Raw genomic sequence first — 7,037 nt, 5'->3', positions numbered from 1 at the left:
TCAGCCGGGTGTGGTGGCATGTACCTGTAATCCCAGCTACTCTGGAGGCTGAGGAAGGAGAATCAGCTTGAACCCAGGAGGTGGAGATTTCAGTGAGCTGAGATTGTGGCACTGCACTCCAGCCTGGGTGACAGAGCGAGACTCCATTTCAAAATAATATAAAATAAATCTGTAACCTGATTTTGTCTAGCACAAAAGGCAACATAGTAGGACTCTGTGTTCATTATAGCCTACTAATGAGATTTTTAAAAAATAGATCTAATGGTTGTACTTGCCTGCTTTCTAAACATTATGGGCATAGGGAAGTTGGCTCTCCGCTTATCTGTCCAGAAAAAAATGCACCAAAATAGTAATACTGGCTTTCCTGGGTAATATTAAAAGTGATTTTTTTTGTAACTTTCCCAAATCTTCTATCATTTCATAATTCAAATGAATGTTAGGGAAAACAATGACCTCCTGATCCACAGCAGCTGTGCCTCCACATCAATAATGCTTCTGAATATCAATTACCAACATGCTCTTGCCAGCATTTCAATGGGAAGAAATGAACTGAACCAACCTCTGTAGCTTGGTTGCTTCCTTCAGGAGAAAGGAAAGTTGGCAGAATTGCTCGTGAACTGGAATCTGCAGAATCACTGTGATGGGGTGACTTACAGAGTGGGGAAGAGGTCTGCTCATGGCCCAGATTAGAGTGACCCTACTGAAATGGCTGCCTCAAAAACCCAAGGCCCACCATGTCCACCTATTGAAATTAACTAAAGAATTCAATGAGTTTCCCAGTGACCCAGCTCCCTGTGACCTGAACATGGTTTCTGCTATTTCAGTTGAAAGTACCATAGCTCACAGAGCTGAAGGAGGGGTGTGTGAGAGATTGCAGAGCCCAGCCCAGCCACACCCCCACCCCTTCTCTCTGTTGCTAACTGCACACACAGAGGTCCTTAGGGAAGGGGAAATGCAATAAGAAAACACCTGTGAATTCCTTGCAGAACTCCCCCATGGCTACATTCCACCCTTTCCTCTCTTATAAAAGATTCCATTTGCTCCATTTCTGACCCCAGGGCATGGACAAATGGATGGTGGCCTGGTGTGGCTTCTCTGCTCTTGGCTGTGTTCCCCCGCACCAATTAATCACTATACCCCAGCGTGACAGGTCCGGCTCCTTGCTGCAGCTCATCCTCCGGCTGTTCCGGTGATTACTCTAAAGCCTTCCCCAGATGCAAGAATTTCTCAATGTTTTTTTCTTCCCTATTGCTCCATGTGCTGGCTACTGCACCGAAAGGGGCTGTGGTTCCCTCCCACAGAGCTAACTGGTCAGTAAGGAACCCTGAGGACCTAATTCGAGTTCAGGCCCTGTCACCCACTAGTTTTACCATCTTGGACATGTCAATTGAGATTTGCCTAAGCTTCCTCATCTTTGGAGAGAGGATAATAGCAAGTACTTGGCCATCTTCAAGAAGTAATTGTAATAATCTGATGAGGGATTTTAAATTATTTTTTAAAAATCCCTTCTCAGAGTTGTGTTTTTAAATAAATAAAATATATAGGACTGCCAGCAAAACCAATTGTATTAAAACACAATTATCAAAGTATTAAATCAATTAATATAAAAACTAATTTCTATTAGTGCATTAAATAACAAGATTTAGCAGTGGGTCTAAAAATCACAGTGTTTTCAAGCCGGTGATGAGTCTAAATGATACTTTGAGGTATCTACAACAGTAGTGATGTGATATGAAAGTATCTGATTTCATTTGGTGACAAAGTCACAGGTCCTGCCAGGACTGTGACTTGTTACTTATGTTCATAATTTTTAAAAATGCTAAGTTTTAGTTAGAGTTCAGTGGGAAAAAAAAAAGTTCTCATCCAAGTTTAGTCTCCCTGAAATTGATTCACATATTCCTGTGAGTCCACAGACTCCAGGAATCAAGAAACTCTAATAAAAATGAGATAATGTATGTGAAAATGTTTTGTAAACTGTGTGGTCTGATGAATTTGAAAGATAGAGAAAGATTCTCAAGCCATCTGGTTCAAGTTTCTTTGAGTCTTTAGATTCCTCCTATGTCAGTTTCCTTGAGGAAGTTTTGGGAGTTGTTAGGTTTTGGCAAGAACCATCCTTACAACACAGGCCATTAATACCCACTTGAGGTCTGAAGAATCAGGTCTCAGAGTTAGCCTGTCCTTTTCCCCATCCTTAGGTAAAGCAAGCACGTCTCTAGCTGTGGTTTCTAACTCACTACGTTAAGATGACCTAGGTGAGTGAGAGGGTGGACGGAGTACATGTTGAAGATGGGGTTCCTCAGGTTCTCCCCCAGTCCTAACAAATCAAAGGTGGGCCCAGTGACTTTCTTTTGTCTTTCTTCTATTCCAGATACATTCTGGATTATTCTAATGCATACTCAAGTCAAAAACCTCTTGATTATAGAAAATTGCTTCTATTATTATCATTTTTGTGTGCAGAAACAGAGCTTTTGTCTGGGCAGCCCAGAGGGTGGGCATATAATCTTCTGGAAATTTCTCAGCTTGATTATTACCTGAGCTTACATCAAATAAACCGGAATCCATGCTCCCATGGGGACCGGTCATCTTTTAATCAAACATCTACTCCAGTTAGGAGAGTTGGAAAATAAACATCTCCACTCAAGGCGGAATCCCAGTTCCATTATCAGCTTGGTACCACAGGAATCCTTCCAAGAGTCACACGTAAGCAAGCAAACCACCAAGAGCCTGTGCCCTGCATGCCACCACAGAGATACCTTCTGGAGTGTCCGCAGAGTGATACCAAAAACCTGAGCTATGCCAGACGTTGAGGGTTAGTGGGGGAGATCAACGGGGACCAAAGGTGGGTGGGAGGTAGAGAAGCCTTACTTCATTTTGGAGATCCTTCCCCAAACATGAAGATCCCATTTCAGGGATCTGTGACACACCAGGCACTCAGCACTTCCAGATGTTTTCTGGTCTCAAAGGCAGGGCAGATGAAAAGAAGAGAAGAGCACTGGAGGTAGTGCCACTTCGAAGGAGAAGCTGTCTGGTTCATCCTGTGAAAGTATTTCTTTCTCTACTCAAGAGCTTGAAGGGGGCAGGTTGTGGGGGGCAGCGAGAAAAGATTTTTCTCCTTCCAGAGAAAATGGAAACAGAGCAGGCATAAATGATTTCCATCATGGGGAACTGATGATTTGAGAAGATATTTGCCCTATGCAGATAATGTCGGAGGAAGTCAAAGGTATCAAAGGTATAGAGTTATTAGAGAGGGACACAAACAAATACTAGGAAGTATTTTTCTGAAATGCCCATTTCTTAAAGATTTCAGCAGGCTTCTGGGAATGTCTGGCACCTTCTCCATATAGCAAAACCAAGAGCGTTTTGAGGGGATTGTTCTGGAACCCTTTCAAAGCTCCTGTTGATGCAGACATTTGCAGATGTCTCCTCCATCTGCCAGGGATTTTGAACACTGGGGAATGTAGCACCATATGCTAGGAGCATGGAGCCCTGTGAGCAGAGTCTAAGAGTTTGGTGTCTGATGTGCACCAAACATCACTTCCACTTTCCCTGCCCCAACGGCCCCTGTCTTTCCACTTGGAGACTGTTCTGCTCTGCAGAGAGAGTCTAGGTGACTTTTTTGCTGGGAGAGAGGTCTCAATTTCTCCCTTTAAAAAAAATTTCACACAAGTTACTCTCATTTCCCCGGTTCCTTTGGAAGAAAATGTGCTGAACACTTGGTTCTCTCAAGTGGCCTCCCGCCTGCTTCTTGCACATTTCGGGGAGAAACAGAGCTTAAATCAGGAGGCAGCAAACTTTGGCCTGTGGGCCAAATCCTACTGCTACCTATTTTGGTAAATAAAGTTTTATTAGAACATAGCCATATCCATTGATTTACTTGTTGACCCTAGCTGCTTTTTAGCTACAAAGGCAGAGTTGAGTAGTTGCAACAGGGACTGTATGGAATACAAAGGTGAAAACATTTTCTATTTGGCCCCTTATGGAAAACATTTTCTAACTCCCTGCTTAAACAAAGGAGACAGAGCAGCTAAATAAATGGATCAAAGCTGCTGAAACATGGGTCAGAGCAGCTGAAAAATAGGAACTTCAAAGAATTAAACGAGGACAACTAGATTTCTGATGTTGAGAGCAGAAGAGCAAGAGAAACGGCTGGTTTGCAACACATGAAGGAATACATACTGGGTACTTTTCATGCGCCTGACTACTTTGCCAAGCACTCTACATACATTCTCTCTTTTAAACTCTACAAGTGAGGTACTATTACTGTAATCATTTTACAGCTGTGAAAATGGAGGCCTGGTGATGTTGAGTCACTTGGCCCTGGTCATCCAGCTGACAAGTGGTAGGGTGAGAATTGGAACACAGGGGTGACTTTAGAGCCCAAAGTCTCGACCATGAGGCTATCCTGTTGACAGGCTCCATGTCATAGGAAGCATGCAATGGCTGCTTTTTCAACTTCTCAAAGCAGTGGCACCCAAAGTCTTAGCATGGGCTGCAGCTACAGCAGGAACCCAAGAAACTGGGATTCCTTCAGTCTTTGGGAGGCCCCCGAAGCTGCACTGAAAATGTTCTGGTGCAAGGTGGGGAGGGGAAGGCTTCACTGCCCAGTCATAATTGCTTCCCTTGGCTTCATTACAAGCTTTTAAGAGGAGGAAAACCTAATATTGCCAGTCACACCGCTGCTTGCTATTTTGAAAATTTGGTAGGGGATAAAGTTGAAATATACAACATTTAACCCTGAAACTGGCATACTAAATAACACCTTTTCATGTTTCTGCATGGTCTTTCATCCAAAACTCTCAGACGACTTCACAAGCGGTTACTATTTACTATTATATTACTCCCTTGGGAACTATAATGGAGTGTGACTGCTTCGAGACTTGAAGAGACCCTTTAAATTGTATAATTTTCTCCTGGCTCTTTCTGGCTAAAGCATGCACTTCACTAATATTTGAAAGAAAAAAATATTGCGAACCTATTTTTTGTTTGTTTGTTTAGATTGGCATTTGCCTAAATTAGTATTTCAGGCTGGCCTGGGTTCAAAAGACTATTGTTTATGCTACTGGGCATAGTTAAAAGAAAGAAAAAAATACCCTCCAGGGCAAACTAAAAGCCAAATAGCACTCAATCCATAATCTCCTTATAAGGACTGATGAGTGCCAAAACACAAGACCCAAGTTCAGTGTCAGCAGCAGGGGCAGTGGTCGCATGCTCAGCTTTTCATTTTAATGGGGAAGCTGGACATCTTCAGATCCCATCAACCAAGAATTACATGTAACTGTAATCATTTAATGAGCCCCAACTCTGTATGAGGAGCTGTACCAGTGGCCTCTAAAGGGTGAAGCGTGAAGAGTAAAACTTCTGATTTATGCTTACTTTTCATCTCATCTTGTTAAATTATTCTTGGTTAAATTATTCTTTATAATGTACATATCATGTTCAATAATGCATGACTATGATATAATAAGCAGATATTCAACAATTTTGAAATGCAGGGGTGTGTAGATAAAACTCACCCTTTTTTTTTTCTTTTTTTGAGACAGGGTCTCACTCTGTCACCCAGGCTGGAGTGCAGTGGTACGATTTTGGCTTGCTGCAACCTCTGCCTCCCAGGCTCAAGCAATCCTTCCACATCGGCCTCCTGAGTAGCTAGGACTACAGGCACGTGCCACCATACCTGGCACATTTTTGTATTTTTTATAGAGATGGGGTCTCACCACGTTGCCCAGGCTGATCGCGAACTCCTGAGCTCAAGGAATTCACCTGACTCGGCCTCCCAAAGTGCTGGGATTACAGACGTAAGCCACCATGCCCGGCCAAAACTCACCCTTTTACATGTCTTATCTCAGCATTTGAGCAGCACTAGACCCTCAGAGTGGCAAACTGGATGCCTGGGTGGACCACCCACTATGGTTAAGTGTCACCACATGAAAATGAGGACGCAGTTTGTTCTAATATTTAGGTTTTTCAAGAGAAGCTGAAAGTTAATTTTTATGTGAAATCTTGTGATGTATGTGTGAAATCTCACTATATTTAAATATGGGAAACTTTTGAAGGCAACACTATGCTGGCCAAAAAAACTCTACATCTGTGGACCAGATTTGGCCCGCGGACCGCTGGCTTTCAATCTCTACATTGGATGTTATATCAAGATTTCTGTGGTTAGATCTGCAAAATGCAACAGAATGGCACCCTTCTTCAATATTCTTGATGAAGGTCAATATTAAATGCTCGGAGAGTAGTGTCAGAATGGAAGCTATTTAGCTTGGTTTAAATGACGGCTCCCCCAAATCACCAGCCTGTGGGCCTTCTGTGCTCCTCACATTACAATAACCTATAGAAGTGTGGTTGCTAAGAACATACACTAGGGAAAGCTACATAGGTCCATTTGATGCTGAGCCAGAAACTATGAAAGGCAGGTATTGCTGTTATTATTCCCATTTTACATGTGAAAACAATTGAGGATCTGCAAGGTTAAGATAATTGCTCAGGGTCATATAGCCAGTGGGGGGACAGGTGCCGGCACTGACTTTAAAACTGAAATGGTTTCTACTACATTTCATGACTAGGTCCACATCACCCCTACACCAAAAAACAAAACAAAATAAAACAAAAAAAACTGTGGATTTTGCTTTTTCTATGACTGGTACAACAATAATTTTAGGATTCAGGATGTTTATGGTAGGATTGTTTTTTTAAAAACCCCATGCTCTGTTGAAATATTTCAAACGGCACTGGTTTCATCAGCCACATAGGCACAGAGGTCTCATTTTATAACCATGTGCTCTGATGAACAGTGTCTCCCCTGAGGAGGCACTGTGGCTTCTCTCCCGATTCCCTGCCCTGCCCTGGGTAATCTGAGGCTCCCAGGCCCTTTTGGGCCCTCCCACTCATCCCTCCCTCCCTGCACTCCATCACCTTTCTCCCCCACCAACACCCAACCCTAGCCCTGGTTTAGCTAGACCTTGGCCATCTCCCTTTGTTGCCTCCACAGTGGGAGGGAACTGGAAGGTGGGGCAGGTCAGGGCTCCAGCTATATG

The sequence above is a fragment of the Rhinopithecus bieti genome, unplaced genomic scaffold (assembly GCF_001698545.2).
Source record: "Rhinopithecus bieti isolate Rb0 unplaced genomic scaffold, ASM169854v2 scaffold_4816, whole genome shotgun sequence".
In the NCBI taxonomy this organism is placed as follows: Eukaryota; Metazoa; Chordata; class Mammalia; order Primates; family Cercopithecidae; genus Rhinopithecus; species Rhinopithecus bieti.
Note: the sequence above shows the minus strand (reverse complement) of the source record.